The 24806-nt window shown below is 38.0% G+C and overlaps 1 protein-coding gene across 1 annotated transcript in view; it reads right to left on the reverse strand.

Annotated features, from left to right (window-relative positions):
- Positions 1-24806, reverse strand: part of SVEP1 (sushi, von Willebrand factor type A, EGF and pentraxin domain containing 1) — a 347418-nt gene that overhangs the window by 242680 nt on the left and 79932 nt on the right. The window lies entirely within an intron of this gene.

The following is a 24806-nucleotide window of genomic DNA, read 5'->3' on the forward strand; positions in this document are numbered from 1 at the left end:
TTTTTCAGGCCTAGCTCAGAGAGAAGTTGTTGTTTACTTACATTTAGCATTTAAGAGAAGCCGGGTGGTAGAAGAAAAAGCTTTAGACTTGAAGTAGTAAGATACCTACCAAATCCTACCTCTGACACTAGCTATGCAACTGTGGCCAAAACATTTAACCTCTTTAAGCTTTATTTTTCTCATCTGTGAAATGGGCATGGGGAGTAGGGATAGACCATACTGTGATTTTTTCAGTGAAAGTCTACACCACCCACAACCACCCTATTCCAATGCAAATTGGCAACAGATTCACAATTTAGCAACCCAGAGAGTTAGCTGGAAGCACTGAGGTTAAAGCCTTGCCCTGAGTCACAAAGCAGGCGAAAGTCAGAGACAAAAATTGAATGGTCCTGGATAGAATGTAAACTTTTTGAGAATAAGGCTTGTTTTGGTTTTTATTTCTGTATCCACATGGCCTGCCAGAGGGCCTGGAACATAGTAGGTGTTTTAGAGATGCTTGCTAATTAATCACAGGTGGTTTTAATGCCCAGCATGGTTCTCTCTCCTCTGCTACAGTGCCTATCTAGGTGAGAACAACATAATTTTCGGTACTGTTTTGAGGATCAACTGAGTTAACATGTGTAAAGGGCTACCAGGGGTGGGGGGAACTTGCAGCCTTGAGGCCACATGGGGCCCTCTAGGTCCCCTTTGACTGAATCCAAACTTCATAGAATGAATTAATAAAGGGATTTGTTCTATAAAACTTGAACTCAATCAAAAGGCCACACCCAAGGACCTAGAAGGCCCCATGTGACTTCAAGGCTGCAGGTTCCCTACCCCTGGTACCATGTCAGCTATATATTGATGTGAAAATTTTACTTAGGTAGGGGAAGCCATAGTCATGACTCAGCAAGTTAGGTGAAATTGTAGAAATGTGGATGATACCAGAGCTAATTCTGCTGCTTTTCTTAACCAGTAGGATTATTTTAAGAAATCTCTTTAGGCTACATTTTAGCCTGTGCATGATTGAAATCTATTAGAGACAGGCTGACGAAGAAAAAGAAATAAGAAAGATGAGAAGTAGCATCTTAGACACAATAGTCTAATGTTATGGCCTATGGGTTGGAGTTTAGGATGACATAAAATGTTTTCTACTAGAGCAGAAGTTCTTAACTTGGAGTCCATGAACTTAAATAGAAAAAAATTACACCCTTATTTTCACGAACCTTTGTTTTCTTTTGTGATCTTGCGTAGTTTATATATTGTAAAGCATTATTCTTATAAAAGGTCCTCAGGTTTTACCAAATTGTCAAAGGGGTTCTAATCAAGAGAAAAAAAAGAGCCCTTGCCCTTGTGTGAAAATATTTCTATGAACCTGCATAGGTTCAGTTCTGGCCTCTGTGTATTTGCGGGCATCTTATCCAGCCGTCCATTAAAGGTCTTGCCCAAAAGGTTGAGGTCTCTAGATGAGTCACTAGTTGACCTTATTTTGCAAGCTGAAAAGGTAGAAAGAACAGTCCACTTCCTCCTTTCTCCCACAGAAGCAACAGGAACATTTTGGTTAAAGTCCATTAAAATCTGTTCAAGGTGTCAGGTTCATGTCTGGGTCTGACTCTAGGGATCCTCTCCTATTACTTTTTTTTTAAGAGGCAAAGAATGCTATGAAAATAGAGCAACATTGAGCAAGTACTTTTATGTGTGTGGCCTGTTGAGATAATCTGTTCAGCTTCAGGGACATAATGTGGAAACATGTTAAGAAGGGTCACTTTCACACCATCTTGGGGAGGAGGGAGGGGAAGAAGGGGGAGAAAATTTAAAACTCAAAATCTTGTAAAGGTGAATGTTGAAAACTAAAATAAATAAATACTTTAAAAAAGAAAAAAAGAAGAAACAGTCACTTTAAATTGGCCTTCAAATTAATCTTGACCCCGAAGTCAGCCATTTCAAGAAGACACCACCCTTGAATTTCTCTCCCCTACATTCTGCTGTTCCTGCCCTGTTCATCCCTCATCCTGGGCCATTTCCATCATTTATCGGCTTTTTCCACTCCAGGTCCCAAGCCCTGATGAGCTGCTAGAGAAAGTTGAAAAACTGAGTTGAATAGGTCTATTAAAAATTCGTGCTAACTTCAGCCGGGCCCCTCATTGCTGCATGGTATTTTGGTTTTTTTTTTCTATTCATCTGACTGACTCCTTGTTACCTTGCCCATGGCAGCTATTTCAATCTGCCTCTGCATCTTCAGTTCTCATTCCTGAAGACTTTCAGACCCACTCTGTTTGTTATTGAAAGCTCTTCCCAATCTGGCTCTAGCCTGTCTTTCCAGACTTATTACACGTAAGTCCTCTTTATGGGCTCTCTGGTTCAGTCATGAAGCTACAGTACTTGTCCTTCCTCATACACAATATTCCATTTCCCATTTCCATGCCTTGGTGAACGTTGTCTCCCATGTTTAGAATAAGCTCCCTCTTCATCTTTGCCTTTTACAATGTCTAGCTTCCTTCAAAGCTCAGATAAAATGCTCCCCTCCTAAATGAGATCTTTCCTAATCCCCCAGTTTACTAGAACCCCACCCCCTTGTATTTGTTTTGTATATAGTTTATATTTAACTATATGTGGACACGTTGTTTTCTTGATAGAATATAAGTTCAGGGGTAGAAACCATTTTATTTTTGTCTTTGTGTCTTCAATGCCCAGCACAGAGCTGCTGTGTAGGTGCTCAGTGCCTACTGATTGAATGATTGAACCAACTGGACTGTTCCACTTCAGTGCTCCTCAGAAACTCAAGGTCAACATGTCCAAAGTTGAACTACACATCTTCTCCTTAAACCTTACCTCCCCCCCCCATTCCCTACTTCCATTAAATTGTAAGCTCCTAGTGGGCAGGGGCCTTCTTTTGCTTCTTTTTACATCCCCAGTGATTAATACAGTGGGTGGCTCATAGTAGGTGATTACTAAATGTTTATTGACTGCCTAATATTAATCATGTTCTTACTCACCTCCTTTAAACCCTGGAGTCATTTTAAAACTTCTTCTCTACACCCATCCTGCCTCACCATACATGAATACATTTAATCATTCACTTTTTCCACTAAGGTCTAGAATCTTTACCCTCCTCTCTATTTGGATGGCCACCATTCTAACTCAGACCCTTATCAGCTATTTCAATATTACAATAATCTCCTAATTTCTCCATTCGTGCAGTATTTTCTCTCCTCCAACTTAATACCTAAGTAAATGCTATAATGTGTTGTACCAGAAGCGAGCGAGACACACCACAGAGTATAAGTTTTAAGTGGAGAATTTATTAGCCGGCGGCCATCGGGGTACGGCACCACAAATCAATGGCAAATGTGTTGGGGTGATGGCTTGGCTTATATAGGATATGGGGGTACAGAGTAGGGGGAAGAGGAACAAAGGTTCTGGCTGATCAAAAGATTCAGTCAGGTTATCGTACTAGTGGGATAATCTCATTTACATTCCTTGGTGGAGTCACAGAGTCCCAGGGATATCTCCCAGGAAGGGTCTATCAAGTTATCTCTCAGTGGGATGGTCCTATCTATTGACATTCCAGGAAGGAACCAAGGAGTCTCAGGGATATCTGCTAGACAGGATCTGCCAGGTTATCTCTCAGTGGGGATGGTCCTATCTATTGACATTCCAGGAAGGAGTCACCGGATCCTAGGGGGCTCGTCAGTAGCTAGGGGTTACTCAGGGGTTCCTAATTTTCCTTGTATTACAATGAACAAATATGACTATCACCAACACATATTTCAAAATCTTCACTAGTTTCCTACTGCCTCTAGGTCCTCCATACTTCAGTACCAATGTGGCTTCATCCTTTCCAGCTTTATTCATATTATTCCCTGTATATATTATAAACTTGAACAAAAGTGTATGTCATCTTCCATTCTTTCACTCTCATATATTCACAGAGGCCATCCCCCACACCTGCCATGTTCACCCTTCTGAATTTGCCTGGTGAAATTCTTTTCTTTCTTCAAATTGCCTTCAAGGTATTTCAAGTCCCACCCCTTTCTTAAGGCTTCCTTCGGTAATTTCCTTCCCTCCTCCCAGCCGAAAGTAATAACTCCATTCTCAAACATGAACGTACTTGGGAAGTTTTCATCAAGGTGAACCTCTCACGTGAGACTTTTCTGATCCCCCTCCTCCCACCAACCCCAGTGACTACGTCCCCACTCCACCAAAACAAAAGGCTGGAGGGCTGTCTGGTTTTTGTTTTAGTGTCTCCCATGCCTGACGTATACAATAGGTGCTTAATAAGTGCTTGATGATGACCTGATAGATCACTTTCACTTTTATTTACCTTGCATACTGGAATACTTGTCATATCCCGCCTAGAGAACAAAGACTCTGATGTTTTGTCTCTTGGTTGTTGTTGTGTTTGTCCTTCATTTTGGAAGAGGACCGTGACATCAGGGAAATGATGACATGACTTGCAGTTGACTTTGATTTGAGTGAGGGAGGGCTGTGCAAGGTCACCAGCCTTATTTTCTCCTTTTATCTTGGTAGCCCCAGGGCCTAGCACTCCTTTGCTGAATTGAATGAAGAATAAGTGAATGAATGAATACTATGCAAAGTCCCATGCAAAGTATTTTGGAAGTATGCCTATACTATGTAAGGATTAAAGCATATAAATGAAGGCTAAAAAAATATCTACACACACACACACACACACACACACACACTCCACACACACACCCCTCACAATTAAATGTAGAGCAGAAGAACTGTCTCTAATAGTTTCCAACACCACCAGCAAAATAACAAAATTCAGGATCCCCTGTGACCAGGTTTACAAAATAGAAATTGCTGGAACATCAGACTTAGTGCTCGCCCTAGGAAAGGGCCACCAGACCTCCATTCAATCTGTATTTGGAAAACGTCTGGCATGGAACCTCATCCCTCACTAGGACATTATACATTTGACCTCAAACTCCTCAGCACTAATTCTCATCTCTCCCAAGCAGACCTGGAGTTGTAGATGCAGTCATGAAGTTTCTGGCTGCTTTTCACTTTGGTACCTCCACTCCCCCAGTTAATTATACTAATGTCTTGGCTCTAGAGAATATCTTTCCCATTAACTGAAAGCACTTATTAGCGGAGACCGGGGTGTCTGAAATGGTTATTTAATGATTTTTTTAAAATAAAAAATAAACCCAGCAGTTGCTAAGAAGTATGAGTTAAAGTGGTTCCTGAGAGAATAGCCTGTGGAAGCAATAGAACATTAACTCACTTTGCATGTTGAGATCAGAGATTGTTTAATTTAACTAAAACTCTTTTAAGAGTATGTTCCAATCACGGCAGTTCTTTCTTGATAGCAGGGATTCTTGATGGAGTGTTCTCCCAACATGTTTTTAAAAATAATATTTTGATAACTTTATTTCAATATAGGTTTCATTTGCAACCCTATGTATTTTATTTTGTGCATTTAAAAACATTTTGAGAAGGGATCCATAGACTTTACCAGACTTCTTTACCATGACATAAAAAGGTTAAGAAGTACTGGTCTAGAGGATAAACTGAAGTATTCTCTGATTTATTTCCACTGGAAGTAATTTATATATTAAAAGTCCCTAAAGTTCTTGAATTGTCTCTGTTCTTCCATTTCTTATAACAAAGGCAGGGATGACTTGCCCTTCATTGGAGATAGGTCATTCGGAACATAACAATACTACTATCACATAGTTGTAAGATCTATGGGCAGCTAGGTGCCTAAGTAGATAGAGTGCCAGGTCTGGGGGCAGGAATACTCATCTTCCTGAGTTTAAATCTGCCTCAGACAGTTGTATGACCCTGGGCAAGTCACTTAACCCTATTTGCCTCAGTTTCCTTAAGTGTAAAATGAGCTGGAGAGGGATATGGCAAACCACTCCAGTATCTTTTCTAAGAAAACTCCAAGTGGGGTTACGAAGTCATGACTAAAAACAACTGAATAAAAATGAGTATGTATAGATATTATAATGTGCAAAATTAGTTAAATTTTTATTATTATAATGGAATTTCATTATTACATATTATAATTATATTATATATTTATTTACATATCTGTATAGAATATAAATATAGTATTATATTATATAATAAATATATTATAATTATACTATAAATTATAAATAAAATTTATTATTATAGTGGAAAGGAAACTTCCCCTCTCTGGGTCTTAGTTTCCTTATCTGTTAAATGTCAAGAATGGACTAAATCATCTCCAAGGTTCTTTTCGGCTCTATGTTCTATGTATTACATTATGTAGCATGACTTACTTCAATCAGAGAATAGTAATATAGTTTGCCATCTACCCTCCCTTCAACGGTCAGTCAACTGTGGGGCTTCACCCATTATGGCCCAATGCACCACCAATTCATCCACTTCTGCAGCTGTCGATTACTCCCAATTCCAACAGCCTCCCCCTGCCCCTTTAGGCTCAGCTATAAACCACTTAGGGCATTTCTAACCTACCTCTTACCCAGGCACCCATAAGAGCAATTGTGCAGGTGCCATTGGGAAAATTCTTCTCCCCTACTTCACATGTCCCCCAGATAAACTCATGGATCTGACAAGCACCCTTGAATTTGGGGGAGGGAGGTTCTCCTGCTCCATGGAAGGACTCAAAGGCAACACTACCCTCCTTCTTTTGGTTCTGAGTGGAGCAGAATGTCACAGCAGTGCATGCCTATACAATTAACAAATAAGCAAATATGTATTAGGGTACCTACTCTTTTTTTTTAATAAGAGTGCATGATCAAAACAATTTGGAGACCATTTCTTTGAAGAATGGAGGGAAGTTAGGGCAGGGCTGAGAAGAGTTTACTAGATGTTCCCTATAATTTTGTTCACAGTGGTGATATCACCTTTGTCCAATGTGTGATAGCTGAAGGGAAAATTTGGAAAAATAAGAAACTGCTGAGACTTAGGGTTCATTAAACATCTAACTTCTTTTAGTAATTAGATTATTGGCTTGTAAGGGCCTAGATTGATTTAAAATGCTTTTCTCACTATTTAAATTCCAAGTCTATTTCTAGATAATTGCATAGATTCCTTATGAATATTTGTTGGATGGAAAAGGAGAGGAGAAAAAGAGCATATGTGTGTGTGTGTGTGTGTGTGTGTGTGTGTGTGTGTGTGTCTGCGCGTGCACATGTGTGCTGAGAAAGGGCAAATAAACAAAGGGAGCCCACGTTTCTGTTTGTCAGAGAAGACAGGGGTGACTTAGCTGGATACATCTGGGAAGTAGAAAAGATGGGAATCTCACTGGAGAGGACAAGTTCAGGGTAAAGGGTCTGTGGATGCTGGTATGGGGGTCCTATGCTGGAGTTGGAGGGAAAAAAGGGTGACTTTCAAAATTATAACTTTGAAGCCCAGATTTCAAATTCATACCTTATTGAGAAAAAAAATTGTGCACACTTTAAAATGGATATATTTATATAATCCAAATAGCGTCTACTGACTCATATAAACTTCAAGAAAAATGTACCACCTTTTACATAGCCATTTTTCACCAAGAGAAAAAGTTACATTATTTTTAGTGGCAAACAATTTTTATAGGGAAAATCCTTGGATACGCTTCATAAATCTTAACCCAAAAACCTGTGGGTGGATTTGTAAACTTTGTGGTAAATCTCCATTTGTTGTCTCTCTCTTTTAAAAAAATTAGAACATTTACAGTTTGAGCTTCTATGGTTACCGTATGAGTCTTCAAACTTAGCACATCGATTCTGCGTTTTAATCTCTAGCATGTGCGAGATAAGACACTGTGAGAAATGAGACACTGATGGTTACCAACTAAATGTATACCAGAAACAGAAAACTCAATTCAATTAAACTCAATTAAAAAACACTTTCAATAAACACTATTGCACATGAGACTCATTACTAGGTGCTAGAATAGATCAAAATGAAATGGTCTTTGCCTTCAAGGTACTTTCATACTATTTTGGGATTGGGGGATAGAACATGTTCATAGAGTAGTGAAACAAGTTGATTTGAAGAGGGAGATATCGGGAGGCAAGTAGCGCAGCGTTAAGAGTGCTGCCTCTTGAGGCAGAAATCCTGAGTTCGAATTTTATATCTAATACTGCTTGTGTGACTGTCTTGGGTCTCAGTTTCCTACTCTGTAAAAATGACCTCTTTAGTAGCTGAGTTTTAAAAGAAGACAAAGATTCTGAGTAGAAAACAGTTTCAGTCAAATGGTAGCATTGGAATAATTCTTGGTATTGAATGGCAAGGGATAATTTGCATATCATTTGCTTTGGCACTAAAAATGTCTATTCATATTTACACAGTATGAAATAATTTCAACTCAGCCACACTGTGTTGGCAAGTTACACCCAAGAGGAACTATGTCAATAGAGAACTACATTTTCTCAGGTCACTAAGATTCATTGTTGTGGTTCAGTCATGCCTGACTCATTGTGACCCCCTATGGGATCTTCTTGGCAAAGACACTGGAGTGGTTTGCCATTTCCGTCTCCAGTGGATTGAGGAAAACAGTGGTTGCGTGACTTGTCCAGGTTCACATAGCTAGTAAGTGTCTGAGGTTGGATTTGAACTCTGGTCTTCCTGACTCCAGGCCCTGTGCTCTATCCACTTTGCTGAATAGCTGCCCCTGAAAGTGAGTTTCAAGATCAGAAATTACAGAGTTAAGATTCAAAACCCAGTGTCTGCTGACTCCAAATCCCATGATCTTTACATTATACCACAGGAAGAGGATGACAAGAAGGGTCATGGGGATTGCTATCCAGGCAAGGCTAGACTGAAGAAACTGGAAACACTTGGCTTGAGTACAAGCAAAGAGATGCCTTTGAGTACGTAAAAGGCCATTATATAGAATAAGAATTGGATTTGTTCTGCTTGGCTTCTAAGAGCATAGCTATCAACAATAGGTGAAAATTGCAGGAAGGTAGACAGATGTAAGATATAGGAAAAAAAAACTCCCTGACGGTGAGAACTGTTCAAAAGTGGAATGGGGGTGCTTCATGAGGTACCAAGTCCCCTCTCACTGCAGTTCCTCAATCAGGCACTGAACAACTGCTTGCTCAGGATAGTGTAATGGTATGAACTGAACTAAATTTCTTCCTTTCGGTGATGTCCCTTCCAATTATGAGAGTTTGATTTAAAAAAATCAAAAGCAAACTTTAACAAGTCAAAGTGGCCTCCAGGGTTTTGAAGTTCATTCTAAATGGAAGAAAGATGGCAGAAGGGGAAAGGTTTGACCTTTGTTTGCTCGGCTTGCCTAAAATCTCAGGTGAGGCAGATTATCTTTGTGTTTCCAAAAAAAATACTGGCCAACTCCTCACAGAAACCACAGTCCCAACAGGGAAGGCTTCCAAATATTTTAGCAGATTTTGGGTTAATTTTTCCAGAGGGAGTCTCTGCTCAATCTTACCTAAATCTTTTATATGGATAAGCCACCTTGCTTGTGTGTCTCACATTGCTGGGTCTCACAAGGTAGATGGCATCCTCAATAAAACCTCACAAAGCTGGCATAATAAAGAGGGAAATTTGTAGGAAATGAAACAAACTTTTCATAATATTTTATAGAGAGTGCTGGGATCTTTTCCCTTATTCAAGAGGAGCATTAATAGTGTCTGTGGGAAATGAACATGATGATGGGTGGGATTGGTGAATGGGGAAGACTGAAGACAAAAAAACTGTGAAGAGCCATCATGGTGGGGGGGAGTATAGCAAAGAGAAAGCAGAACAGGACTCTGGAGGGTTTGTGCTCCTTTTGCTCGGGAGGGAGAGAAGATAGTAAAAGATGGGAACTACTATAGATGTAACCAAGGGAGTTGTGGGAAAGAGTGAGGAAAAACTTATTCCTTCCCCTGCCTCTCCTTCTCCCTTAAACAGCACAGAACCCAAGACAGAACTTGAAGGTATGAAGGTAGAGAAGTTTTTCCAAAAGTACCCTCACATTTGGGACTCCAAATGACTTTGGTGATTGTATTATCTTCAGGACTAATGGCTGTTTCTTTAATCGTCCTCCCCTGTGTTTTCTTCATTTATGTAATAAAATTTTTGCCCCATAATATTGTGACCTTCTGTAATGTTAATACAATTTGAAGAGCTTCCCCATCTCTTAATAGGCCTATGTGACCTGCTTTGAACCTGAATCACATGGAAGCCTGAGACAAATGAGCATGGGTCATGAAGGTTGTGATGCCCTCTGGCCCTAGAGAAGGGTATATATACTCCAAGGTTAGCATTTTGCTTTGGGGCTCACCCATTGGAAGAGTGTTCATGTGATTTGGCCAGATGAGACTCTGGGTAGCTGTTAAGGAGGCCCCCTGACTTTGAAAAACCCAGATGTTGGTGCTTCTCTCTCTGGTAACTATGTATGTATTGCTTTTGGTCAGACAGTTGGAAGCCTTGTCTGTTGGTCTTTGCTATTTGTATTTGCTCCGTTTATATAATTTCTGCTTGCAATTTCTGTTTGTATTTTCTCTGAAGTTCGGGGTGCTGACTTTTCCCCTGAACTAAGTGAATGATACATATATATATATATATACACATATATATATATATATATATATATATATATGTATATATATATATATATATATATGTTTGATTAAAGTAAGACTGTTGACCCCTTTAAAGTTGCTTTCCTTTAGAAAAGCAGATCAAGGAACCTGTGCTGGCAGCCCTCCTGTGTGCTGGTGTTATTGGTCTTACACCTCCATAGCAGGTGCAAATAACATTGTTGTTACATCTGTGTATACTTACATGTGAATATGTTATCTTCCCTGATAGAATATAAACTCCTTGAGGGCAGGCATTTCACTGCCTAGAACAGTGCCTGGTTCATAGAAGGGATATAATAAATGTTTGTGGAACTAAATTGAACATTCAGTAGCATTGTCGTTATACCTTCAAGCTTGCAAGTATACAGTCAGACTCAGTATGCTGAGGAAGGGTGGGGCTAACACTTGGACATCACCTTAGGTTTCCAAGGTGGGAACTACAAGCCAGGAGAAGTAAGAAAATATCCTTAAACATACTCAGGTCCCTCATGTCCTGAAAGTCTCTGGCAAAATGCTTATGTTTTGAAACTGGAATCAATTATAACTGAGACAACCAGGCATCTGCCAGCTCCACATGATGCTGGGTCAGAGCTCCTTACAGTTTGATAATGACAGCCTCATTCCTTTGCCAATGGCCACCACATTTTCTAAACCCCAAATTAGAGTACATTGTCTGAGGAAGGATAATCCTTCTTACTAGTTTTATCTACCTTTCATGTCTTGAAAGTAGGACCATTCTGAAAAACCCAGGATATATCATCACGAAAGCCATGTCTGCATAGATACCTATCATTCCTGATTTAAGAATCCAGATATTTCACTCTCCTTCTATGCTTCTGATCCAAAATAAAGACCAGAAAGATTTTCTTAGTATGTGGTATACATGGGTTCAAAACTAATCCCCCTCCTCCTGCACATGTTAACTACCTGTGAGACACTAGGCAAGTCATAGAATTCGCCTGAGCCTTGGTTTTCTCATCTATAAAATGAGGTGAGAGGGTTAAATGACTATTAGAGTTACTTCCAGCTCTAGATTTATGATTCTTATGTCAACTAAGGATGAAATACTGTAATTCAACATTTCAAAATCCAACAAGCTATTTATAAAGTTTCTTTGGGATTTTTTTTTGTGTGGTGGGGGGAGTAGAGTTGTGGGGTGGTTTAGAAATCATTTTAGATTTCTGAATAGCAGTCTGGCCTAGCCTTTTCTAAATTTAAGCACAGGGGACAAACATCTAAGAGTTAAGTAAAGTTCATTTGTAGTGGATGAAGCAATCTAGCAAGGAAAAAAAGGACAATTTCTTATCCTACTGTTTTATTCTCTCAGGAGGCACTGAGTTCATTGTGTACTTGGGATCTCATTTCACAAAATTCTGCTCTCCAGAGAGGAATAGAAGAGCATAAATGTTTCTTCATTCATGCACCTGCATTTCAACACCTGGCATCCCATAAGATATCTGCTTCCAATGCCTTTGAGTCATAATCTGGCACATTCTATGTAGCTGCAGACATCACAGATGCTTATGACTGAAGCCAAGCAATGAAATTCTGCAGCCTCAATTTCCGCTGTAATTTAAGTTGATTTTATTGATGTGCATGGGCATATATACATATAATTATTGTTTTCTAGAACATTATGTTGCTGACTGATTTCTATTACCAAATTATCCACGTTGAATAGAGCTGTAACTGGTGTGTGCATGGGTGTAATTAGAGTTTTGTCCTGAGGCAGGATATTTAGATGGTACTAATAATACTGTTCTGGGCATATTTCCTCCATTCTCTGGTTCTACTCTCAATGTAAGATGGTGGTGGTGGTTTTTGCCTCCCTTTTGCAACTTAGAAACCTCATGTTGTCCAAAGGTGCACTTCTCCCAGATTGTTGAAATCCAGGTCAGTCCCACTCTGAATGAACCTCCTGCCACTTGCTCCTGGTAGAAGAAAAATGCTCTTTATAGCTCGGTGGCAGAAAAATGAAGCATGCTAGACTTGAATTTAGGAGAAACTCAACTCCAGCACTTAGTGGTTGTGTGACTCTCAATGAACCCATCTGAACCTCAGCTGTCTCATTGTAAAATGTGGCTAATCATATTCGCACTACAGCTCTCAGGGATTTTAAAAGGAACCTTTATACCTGTTGTAAATGTGAGTACTTAGCATTATTATTAGCAGAACCTAGAAATTATCCAATGCAGAGACTACTAGTTCATTTTTGAATCTTTGATAGTTTTTTCTCCATGATCTCACAATCTAATTATGTTCACTCAACTAGCACTTATTAAGCAATTATTATGTTAAGTGAAAGGAATACAAAAGCACCACCATGTTAAGTGCAAGATATACAAAAAAAAGACAAAAATAGTCCCTACCTACAAAGAGCAAACATTCTAATGGAGGAGACATTTTGTAAATTACTAGGTAGATACAAGATATATTCAGAGTAGGTAAAGATAATATGAAAGGGAAGGCAGTAGTAGTTGGGAAGGACTGGAAAAGAGCTCCTCAAGAAGAAGAGCATGGAGGATCAATAAAGCAATTACTAAAGTGAGAATTTTTATCCTTGTTTTTACTCATACGGTCATGTCTGCATAGTTAAACAGCTTGAAGAAGTAACGTGGGGCTGGACTAGCCATTAACAAAAGCCCTCTCTCTGTGATAGGATTTGACAAGATACTTGCACATTTTTAGACATGTAATTAAAGTATTACAGTTTTCCCTTCTCCTGACTCCTTCATTACAACAGATGAGAGCTGTGTCATGCCAGATACTGTCAAAAATTTCAGGAATAATTCAATAGATCTCCTCACATCATGATACTGCTGGAAGACATTTGTTCCTAATGTATGAAAGTATGTCTATTGAATTTTTCATTGTGTCTGTTTTCTTTGTTTGGATCTTCATCTGTGGGTGTCCCCCACCATGCTCTGTCCTAGGCCCCTTCTCTTTATACTTTTTCTTTTACATGATAATCTTATCAGTTTCCATGAGTTTTATTATCAATTCTGTATATTAACCCTCAAACCTACATAGCCAACCCTGGTCTCTCTCCTGAGCTGGAGTCATAATTGTTTGCTTGTTGTCTTCTCATTAGGATGTGAACTCCTTGTCAGGAGGGACTATATTTTTGCCTTTCTTTGTGTAACTTAGGATTCAAGCCCAGGAGCTTGTCTAAAACTCACAAAGTAGTACTGTAGATCCATTACAAATTCATGCTCAGAAACCTTAGTGATGCCTTAACCAATGCTCTAGAATTTTTTTTTATTAATACTTTGTTGACTCTCTATCATATTTCCAACAGTGGCTGTTCCAATTTTTTTCCCCACCTACTTCTAGCCTCCCACTTGACTCTTCTTTACCCTCACACTCAACAGATCATCCTTCTATTTACATTACTCAAAAGATCAAAATTAAATCACCCATCTTTTTACCTCAAAATTTTTATGTTTTCACTCATTCTAACCTCCCTTTTTCCTGTTTCAGAAAGGGTCTACTTTTCCAAGGCTAACCCCTTTAATCTCATCTTCTGAAGCTTTGCTCTTCTAAAACTGTCTTTGTTTTGTATCTTTAATCTTGTTCATTCTCTCAGTGCCTTCAGTTTTCGCTATGAACAAAATTAGATCTCAACCGGAAAAAAAAATCCTTTCCTTAACTTTCCTGACCTTTCCAGCTACCATTTAATTTCTCTCATTTATAATTCTGTCTCTACTTCCTCACCACCAATTAACTCCTCTTTGCAGATTTGGTTTCTGTCTCTAGCACTCTATAGAAGTGTTTTCTCAAAGATCACCATCAATGTCCTATTCAAAGGAAAGGATTTTTCCTGGGATATAGAAACCTTGACTGTTCTGTAGTATTTGACGTTACTGACCAACCCACTTGAAATTCTCTTCTCCTCTTGCTATCATGGCACCAGATTATCTGTGTTCTCCTGTTTTTCTCATTACACCTTTTTAAATCTACTGATTCCTTTCTTCTTTCTGCCTCCCAAAGTATCTGTCTTTCATTGTCTTTTCCTCTTTTAATACTATATTCCCTGGTCATCTGAATGGCTTCAATTATAACCTCCATATGAGATTTATGCATTTAGCCCTGACCTCTTCTAAAATCTAGTCCCACATTTCCAAATCAAGACTTGAAAGGGATTTCAGAGGCCTATTCCAATCCTTATGTGAAAGAAATATTCCATTTATATTATTCCTGACAAGTGGTCATCCAGTCTCTGTTCAAAAGTCCTCCAGTGAGGGGGAAACCAGTTAATTCTTGAAGTAATCTGTTTGAATTTGAAGAACTTTAATCATTAAGAATTTTTTCCTTACATCAATCTTAAAGTTGCTGCTTTGCAATTTGAACCCATTTATCCTATTTTGCTTCTGAGGCCAAGAAGAACAAATCTAATAATATCTCTTCCATGCAGTGTCCCTTTAAATTTTTAAAGTTATCATGATCCTCTTAAGGCTTCTCTTTTACAGCCTAAACACCCTCAAGAAAGCGAAGATGATTCACTGATAGTCAAATAAAATAACCCTGAGGGTGTTTATTAACCATCACTATCTGGTCTATTCTCTGAACGTGCTTCAGCTCATCAATGGTCCAAGAGTTGAACACAATATATGTGGTATGGCCAAGGCAAAGGACAGTGAGACAATATCCTACTGATGATTTAAACTAAGCGTGGCAAAAACCAAACTCTTCATCTCCCATTAATTTTCACGAGTGTTATCACTGATACTCTCAGTCACTCAAGACTGAAAGGTTACCATTTTTACTACTTCTCCCTTCGTCCCCCTACAACCTGAAATCAAGTCACTTAGTCCTTTTGGTATTTCCTTCCCAGTGCTGCTCACATCATTCCTTCCTTTTCCATTCTCATTGCCACTAAATCCAGCTCAGGCTCTCATCACTCCCCTCCAGAACTATTGTAATAGTCTAACTATCGTTAGCCTAACTGCCTCCAGATGCTTTTCTATTTAATCCATCCTACACAAGAATGCTAGATAAATCAAACTGCTATTTTCACCATGTCACTCCCATGCTCAGAAAATTTTAATGGCTCCCCACTGCCTAAAGAATACAGCGCAAATTCCTTAGCTTGAAATATTAAGATCAACCACAATTTGACCCCAACTTTTTATCTTCCATGATTTGTGTTTTTGTGTCTCCATTCTCTGACTGTCCTATTATTTCTGCCTGGAATAATACCATTCTCCCCATCTCTGCTGATCAGAATTCTACTCATACTTCAAGACTCAACTCAAATTCTACTTCTGCCATTAAGTGTTTCCGGATGTCTCCCTCAAGCACAAAGCAGTAGCTCTTTTTCATCTGAACTTTGGTGATATTTTTCTTGTTGTAATTAACTGTGTGAATGGCTTTGTTCCATTATAAGACTGTAAACCTCTTGAGGGCAACCTAGTATCCCTCAAAGCAATAAGGGACAGTGCCTGATATGTAGTATGTACTTAATAAATACTTGTTAAATGAATAAATGAATGCATCTAAATTAATTCCCTTTGTAGGGTGTCAGAATTCAGTCTGGATAAAATTTCTATGATGAAAGGGATGCATGTTACGTGACTCTAATCTGATTATCTGTGTGGTCTAGGCAAAGACACTTTGTGGTATTCCAATTACTCTAACAAAACTTCTCTTTCCCATATTCCCATGCCATAAGAAGTTTGGGTTGGCTTCTGCACGATATCTGTGAATTTTTCATAGGAAAATCAAAATGCAAGCATTTGACCTTGGCATTAGCTGTGTTTTTCAACACTTTTAAATTCCACTACGTATTACCCCCTCTTTAATTTGGAGGGGGTGTGGTACATAAGGCTGGGAACTGAGAAGATTATTCCCAGCTCTACTACTGGCTGACTTTTCTCAAGTCACTCAATGAGTTGGTGAACCAAGTTTCATAAAATCACAGACTCCCAGAGTTGGAAGGAGCTTCAGAGGTCATCTAGTCTAACCGTTGTCTGAAACATGATTCCTCTTTCTACAGCATCGGCACAGTATGAAAGAGAATAATTGCAACCAAACTCACTAAATGGTTGCAAAAGTTACATGAGATAATAACAGAGAAGCATAAAAGGACAACACCATTACAAAGTATAATGAAGGGAAAGGGAAGAAATTATTCATGTGCATATTATCCGTGTCCAACAATAACAACTTATATTTACATAGCACTTTATGTTTTATAGCACTTTTCTCCTATAACAACCCAGTGATGTAGGTAATGAAAGTGTTATTTATTAATCCCATTTGACAGACGAGGAAACAGGTTCAGAAAAGTTGTGATTTGCTCATGGTTACATAGTAAGAGTCAAAGCCAGGATTCAAACTGAGATTTTCTGATTACAACAATGTTGCTTCCACTGAATTCTTTTTTTTTTTATTATACTTCTATTTCCCTGCCTAACTCCTTTTCTCTCTACTTTATATCTATATGCTTCTTCTCTCCATCTCCTGGTATCTGAAATCAACATCTTGTACCCTGTGTCTTTTAGTTAATCTCTTGCTTTCTCTAATCACTGCTTCCCCATTATATTTTTAAAGCTACTTTCTTTTGTCTTGTTTGCTCTTCTATTTTTGAAAAGTTTTTTGCTTCCGATGTATTTTCTTTCAAAGAGGTGTACTACCTTAAGAGGTTCAAAATCTCTCTTTTTGTGTTTCATGAATTTTTCTTCTGCAAAGCTTTTCAAGGAGGAAGAAAGAGACATTCCCAAAATAAAAGAATATATGGTCATCTGAGTGAATATCAAAATTATTCTTCAGTGTCATCTTTTTCAATATAAAGTACTGTCTCTTTAAAGTACTTCTCAGAGTTCTAAAAAAAACCAGTTACTCATTCAGAATTCTGAGACCATTGTTCATTTTGAATGTTATTAGCTATAGTGTATTAGAGTGACATGGACACCAGAAAAAAATCTATGATTATAGGACAAATTTATCTTATTATAGACCAAAGATGAGAATTTGTTTACTAACTACAAGCTAAAGTAGGGCTACTGTCAGAGAGAAGCTAGGATCTGAACCCACAAAGATAAAAAGAGAGTAAGAAGTGAAAAGGCAGATTTTAGAACTATATTAGCTAAGCTTGAAACTGGAAGTGATGGATATTCAGTTGCTATGGAGGAATGAACCTAGGTGAGCAGAGGAACAACGGAAGCAGAGAATCAGAGATAAACCAGGGGATTAACTAGTTTGGCTGGTAATCTTGCCTCCTGAGGTATTTGGCAAGCACAAAGTGGATCAAATTGTCTTAATAGTGAAAGTATCTATTGAATACGGAAGCTATGTTCATTAAAGAGTTTTTATGTCCAGTTCCTGAGACAGAAGGAGGATGCTGAAGTTTATAGTTCCGTAGGTATAGGTTACCCTGAGCATATGGGGTATTCATGTTCTATTTGCAAGATTTCTGTGTGTCCATTATCCTCCACAAATTCTGAGTACACTGTGGAGAGGAGTGATCTTGGTTTATGTGTAGATTGTGATGTATTTTATTATCCCTGTATTTGCTGCAATATAAGTATTTGTGGTACTATTATTTCTTTTGCCTTATTATTAAGTGGTTTAAGATTTAAAAGTATTTTTATGAATGGCTGGCTGGTTTGCGTAAATGGAAGCACGTATGTAGGGGCTCAAGCTAACGTGGTAAGTAGGGGAATTGGAGGATTTGAGTATAACCTTCTCTAAGAACCTGGACTTGTGACTGTGAGAGCAGGTTGAATAGATGTTCACATATCCTGTGTGAAAGAATTGAGGTCCTACAGTATGGGCGGGCCACCCCATGTACCCAGTACACCTAAACTTCCATTTGGGGTCAATTTAATTGTTACTTCTTCCTCCTCCTCCCACTTATAAGTCTTTTTCTCCCCTAGAGTTTTAGAGGTAATTAGGGTGGGACTTTTTTATTGTTTTCTCTTTTGTAGCATTGTTGTAATCAAGTGCCTTTGATGAGCCTGGCCTTTGTTTCTTTGATTAAATTGGGAGTCTTTGATGACCTGCTTAAGAAACAAGAAAGCCTAGTTCACATAGGTTTGAGTCACATGGTTTTCAGTCACAGGGTTGTGACATCCTCTGACCCTGAACAGGGTATATAAACTCAGAGGTTAGTGTTTTGTTTGGAGCTCTCACTCACTGGAAGAGTAGCTGTTGTTAAGGAGCCCCTCGGCTTTGAAGACCCAGATGTTGGTGCTTCTCTCTCTGGTATGCATTGCTGTGGACAGATAGAACCCTATCTAATGATTTGTGTTTGCTTTGTTTATATAATGTATGTTTATAATTTCTGTTTGTATTCTCTCTGAAGTTCAGGATACTGGCTTTTCCCCCTGAACTAAATGAATGATATATGTATGTTTGATTAAAGTGAGATTGTAAACCCCTTAAAGTTGCTTTCCTTAGAAAAGCAGATAAAAGAACCTGTGCTAGCAGCCCTCCTGTGTGCTGGTGTTATTGGTCTTATGCCCCCTCAGCAGCCGCTAGCAGCATAGTTGTTACAAGAGTCAGCTACTTCACTAATAATTTAGAATCTCAGAAATTCTATGTAGAGTATTCATAACCCCTTCCAGGGTTATAAGAGGTTCTCATGACTTGGGCTTTAGCATTGCTGGCCTCCTCCTTCATTGTCAAGGTGAGAAAAAATAAAGATGAAGTGGCCAATCTGATGCTGAAGGATCCTGTAGCTATAATAACAACTTCAATTAAATCAGATGGATAGATTAAAACAAGTACCTTGAATAAGTGATTTCTTGCTTCTGAACACACCTATAACTTGGAGTCTTAAAAAGTTGCCTGAGGATAAGATTTACCCACAGTCAAGTACCTAATAAGTATCAGAGGCAGAATTTGAACTCAGATCTCTTGACTCCAATTCTAGTACTCTATGTAGTACATCAAGATACCTCTCACTTTTACCACATTGATGATAAAGGAAGAAAAATAAAAGGTTCAGTTTGATTAAATACATTTTCAATAGAAATAAAAGGAATCATTAAACGACTCCCACATTTACATAATGCCATATAGATACAAAAATACATCATGTGGATTATTTCACTTCTGAGGTTTTTTTTTGTCATTAATTTCATTTTATAGAACAGAAATCCAAGGTTCAGAAAAGTTTATTCAACATCGGGTGGCTTATAATGGCAGAGGAACGACAGGAACCCAGATTTTTCTGACTTACAGGACAGAAATCAGAGTGTCTGAGTTTGAATCTTAGCTCTGACTCTGAGCAAGTCACTTAATTTTCTTTCTGTAAAGTGAAGCAGTTGGACCAGATGGTCTCTGAAATTCTTTCTAGTTTTAGTTCTGTAATCTAAAGCTGGTGTTTTTTCCTTATACTATACTTCCTCTTTACATAACTATATACTTTCTCCATTCTTCCAAAGATCTCAAATCACATTCAAAACTTTTTTTTTTTACTGGAAAAATCCAAATTCCCAGTTGAAGACTCAAAACTTTTTTTTTTGCAACCAATAACAAGCCCAATGACAGCTAAGATCTAAGTCCCCAAACTTCTTTCTCCCCTAATAATTCACTTTTTTCTTTCTTTTAGGCTTCTTATCTATTCTATTTTAGTTGCCAAGGAAACGGGATGGCATTCTTTATATGAAGTTTGTCCTTTCCAGCTGAATGGATGAGCATCAAGATGCAAAACTATATCTGCCTCCAAGTCACTTGGGCTGGATTGCTCTCCTATACACGCCTGCATGCAATATTACTGGGCATCCATACCATCTAGCTCTGTGAATTAAGCTCCCAGTTGCTCTGATTCCAATTTCACATTCTAGTAATTATTCACACATTACCTTGTATGGAACATTGGGAAAAAAGGTTTCTCCTCACCCCATATGACTTGTACCCTTCAATTAGTATGTATCCTATTTTTTATATATAGTTTACAGGCAAACAAACCAATCATGAGCATTATGAATTATTTTATAAAACCAAAATGACAAAAGCTTCTACAAAAGAAGACAAAACTCTTCTACCATGTTGTTTTAAAATTTTTGATTCATGGACTAGAATAATATACCATTATACAATAGTATAATACATACCATTAAATCCTAGTTTTTTAATACATATTTGTCCAGTCATTACTAGGTTTTATTTCTAGTAAGAAATATTTCAGAAAAGGTTAAATACATATTTTTGTCAAAATCATTTTTTACATGTAAAAAAATAATCCATGACTCTTAAGAATTCTCTGACAAAGAATTACATATCCTTTTGAAATTGGAGGGGATATTGCTTTCAATAAAGAGGAAAATACATGTTTATAAGCAAATATTGCTTGAAAATGTAAAGATAAATGTCTTTAATAAGCTTATTTACTTGATTAAAGTGTTTACTTAAAATAGATTTACTGACCTAAAAAAGATAATAACAATTTTTAGCATTTAATTGAGTTTTGCACACAGATTTTTTTTTAAAAGTTGTAAACTCATAAAATATTCTCCATTTTCCCCATTAAAAAAAAGAAAGAAGAAAATCAAATTACCAGTATAAAAAATGAAAAGGGTGAGGTCACCTCTAATGAAGAGGAAATCAAAACAATAATTAGGAATTATTTTGCCCAATTGTATGCCCATAAATTTGACAACCTTAGAGATATGGATGAATATCTACAAAAACATAAACTGCCCAGACTAACAGAGAAGGAAGTGAAATTTCTTAATGACCCCATATCAGAAAAAGAAATTGAGCAGGCCATCAACGAACTCCCTAGGAAAAAATCTCCAGGGCCAGATGGTTTTACATGTGAATTCTATCAAACATTTAAAGAACAACTAATTCCAATACTTTGCAGACTATTTGGGAAAATAGGGGAAGAAGGAGTCCTACCAAATTCTTTTTTATGACACAAATATGGTACTAATACCTAAACCAGGTAGAGTTAAAACAGAGAAAGAAAATTACAGACCAATTTCTCTAATGAATATTGATGCAAAAATTTTAAATAAAATATTAGCAAAAAGATTGCAGCAACTCATTACGAGAATAATACACCATGACCAGGTAGGATTTATTCCAGGAATGCAAGGCTGGTTCAATATTAGGAAAACTATTAGCATAATTGACCATATCAACAACAAAACTAGCAAAAACCATATGATCATCTCAATAGACGCAGAAAAAGCCTTTGACAAAGTACAACACCCATTCCTATTAAAAACACTAGAAAGCATAGGAATAAGGGGAACCTTCCTCAAAATTATAAATAGCATCTACCTAAAACCATCAACAAGCATTATTTGTAATGGGGATAAACTAGATGCATTCCCAATAAGATCAGGGGTGAAACAAGGATGTCCATTATCACCCCTATTATTCAATTTGGTTCTAGAAACATTAGCTGTAGCAATAAGAGAAGAAAAAGAAATTGAAGGAATTAGAATAGGAAAAGAAGAAACTAAATTATCACTTTTTGCAGATGATATGATGATTTATCTAGAGAATCCTAGAGAATCAAGTAAAAAACTACTTGAAATAATAAACAACTTTAGCAAAGTTGCAGGATATAAAATAAACCCACATAAATCCTCAGCATTCCTATACATTACTGACAAAGCCCAACAGCAAGAGATAGAAAGAGAAATTCCATTCAAAGTTACTGAAGGCACTATAAAATATTTGGGAGTCTATTTGCCAAGACAAACCCAGGGCCTATATGAACATAACTATGAAACACTTTTCACGCGAATAAAATCAGATCTAAATAAATGGAGAAATATCAGTTGCTCATGGTTAGGCCGAGCTAATATAATAAAAATGACAATTCTACCTAAATTAATCTATCTATTCAGTGCCATACCAATCGAACTACCAAAATTTTTTTTTACTGAGCTGGACAAAATAATAACAAAATTCATTTGGAAAAACAAGAGGTCTAGAGTATCTAGGATATTAATGAAAAGAAATGCTAGGGATGGTGGTTTAGCCACACCAGATATTAAACTGTACTACACAGCAGCAGTCATCAAAACTGCCTGGTACTGGTTAAGAAACAGGGGTGTGGATCAGTGGAATAGGATAGGTACACAAGTAGGTGAAATCAACAAGTTTAGCAATCTACTCTTTGATAAACCCAAAGAAGCCAGTTTCTGGGCTAATAATTCACTATTTCACAAAAACTGTTGGGAAAATTGGAAAATGGTAGGGCAAAAATTGGGCATAGACCAATATCTTACACCATATACCAAAATAAAGTCAAAATGGGTTCATGATTTAGGAGTAAAAGTTGATACTCTAAGTAATTTGGGAAAGCAAGGAATAGTTTACTTATCAGATTTGTGGAAAAGTAAAGAATTCATGACCCAACAAGAGATAGAGAGCATTACAAAATGCAAAATGGATAATTTTGATTATGTCAAATTGAAATGTTTTTGTACAAAAAAAGCCAATGCAACAAGAATTAGGAGGGAAGCAGAAAATTGGGAGAAAATCTTTGCAACTAGTATCTCTGATAAAGGCCTCATTTCTAAAATATACAGGGAGCTAAGCCAAATATATAGGAATACAAGCCATTCCCCAATTGAGAAATGGTCAAAGGATATGAACAGGCAGTTTTCAGAGGAAGAAATTAAAGCTATCTACAGGCATATGGAAAAATGCTCTGGATCGCTGCTGATTAGAGAAATGCAAATCAAAACAACTCTTAGATACCACATCTCTCCTGTCAGATTGGCTAAAATAACAAATCAGGAGAATGATAAATGCTGGAAAGGATGTGGGGAAATTGGAACATTGTTGCATTGCTGGTGGAGTTGCCAGCTGATCCAGCCATTTTGGAGGGCGGTGTGGAACTATGCCCAAAGGGCTATAGAAATGTTCATACCCTTTGACCCAGTAATACCACTTCTAGGGTTGTATCCCAAAGAAATCACGCAAGCGGGAAAAGGACCCATATGTACAAGAATATTTATAGCAGCTCTCTTTGTGGTAGCCAAGAATTGGAAAGCAAAGGGATGCCCATCAATTGGGGAATGGCTGAACAAGCTGTGGTATATGAAGGTGATGGAATACTATTGTGCCATAAGAAATGGGGATGATGCAGACTTCATAACAACCTGGAAAAACCTACACGACATAATGCTGAGTGAGCGGAGCAGAGCCAGGAGAACGTTGTGCAGAGCCACAGATATGTGGATTCCGTGAGGACAAACCCTGACATACTGCGCTTCTCTCAGCAACCTAAAGGGGCAAGGACAACTCCAGGGGACTCACGATGGAGAATGCTATCTTCATTCAGAGAAAGAACTGCGAAGTTTGAATACAGACTGAGGCACACTACATGCTCGCCTTTTCTGCTTCTCTTTTGTTTTTGGTTTTGGGGGTTTTTTTTTTTTGTTTTGTTTTTTTTGGTTCTGTTTCTTCTTTCTCATGATTCATTCCATTGGTCAAAATTCTTCTCCACGACTTGACTAGAGCATAAATTAATTCAATGCGAAGTTATACATGACAGTTATATGAGACTTCATGCCGTCTTGGGGAGGGAGGGGGGAGGGAGGGGAGAAAAACTGGAACTCAAAACTATGTAGAACCGTGTGTGGTAAACTAAAAATAAATAAAGGAGGAAAAAAAAAAGTTGTAAACTCATAAAATATTCTCCATTTTCCCTTACACTTAGCAGAGTTTAAAGTTAGTTTTCCCTTTACTGAGCTTGTACTGAGAGGCGATGTGGAAGAGCAGATAAGGAGCCATCCTCACAGCCAAATAGATTTGAGTTTAGGTCCTGACTCTAAGCACTTTGTTTAATTTCTCAGTGTTCTAGTAGTTCTCGATTATAAATTGCACAGAAAGTGGAGACCTGCATTTGTAGAGGGCGTTTCTTCTCCTAGGAGTTTGCTATGCCAATGAAATCATAGGCCCAGTCCCTAATCCCTATGTCAACCAAGCAGTAAATATTTATTAAGTACCCACTATGTACCAGGCACAGTGCTAACTGCTAGGGATATAAAAAGAGAGTCAAAAGACAGTTCTTGCCCTCAAAGAACTGACAGTCTAGTGGGGGTGGGGCAACAGGCAAACCAGTATATACAAAGCAAACTAAATTGTTGTCATTTTTCAGTTTTGTCTAATTCTTCATGACCCCTTTTGGGAGTTTTCTTGGCAAAGATATTGGATTAGTTTGCCATTTTCTTCTCCAGCTCAGGAAACTGAGACAAACAGGGTTAAGTGACTTGTCCAGGATCACACAGTTTAGTATGTGTCTGAGGCTGGATTTGAATTGAGGTCTTGACTCCAGGCCCAGCACTCTATCCACTGTGCCACCTAGCTGCC

This window comes from Trichosurus vulpecula, chromosome 9 (assembly GCF_011100635.1).
Source record: "Trichosurus vulpecula isolate mTriVul1 chromosome 9, mTriVul1.pri, whole genome shotgun sequence".
Taxonomy (NCBI): domain Eukaryota; kingdom Metazoa; phylum Chordata; class Mammalia; order Diprotodontia; family Phalangeridae; genus Trichosurus; species Trichosurus vulpecula.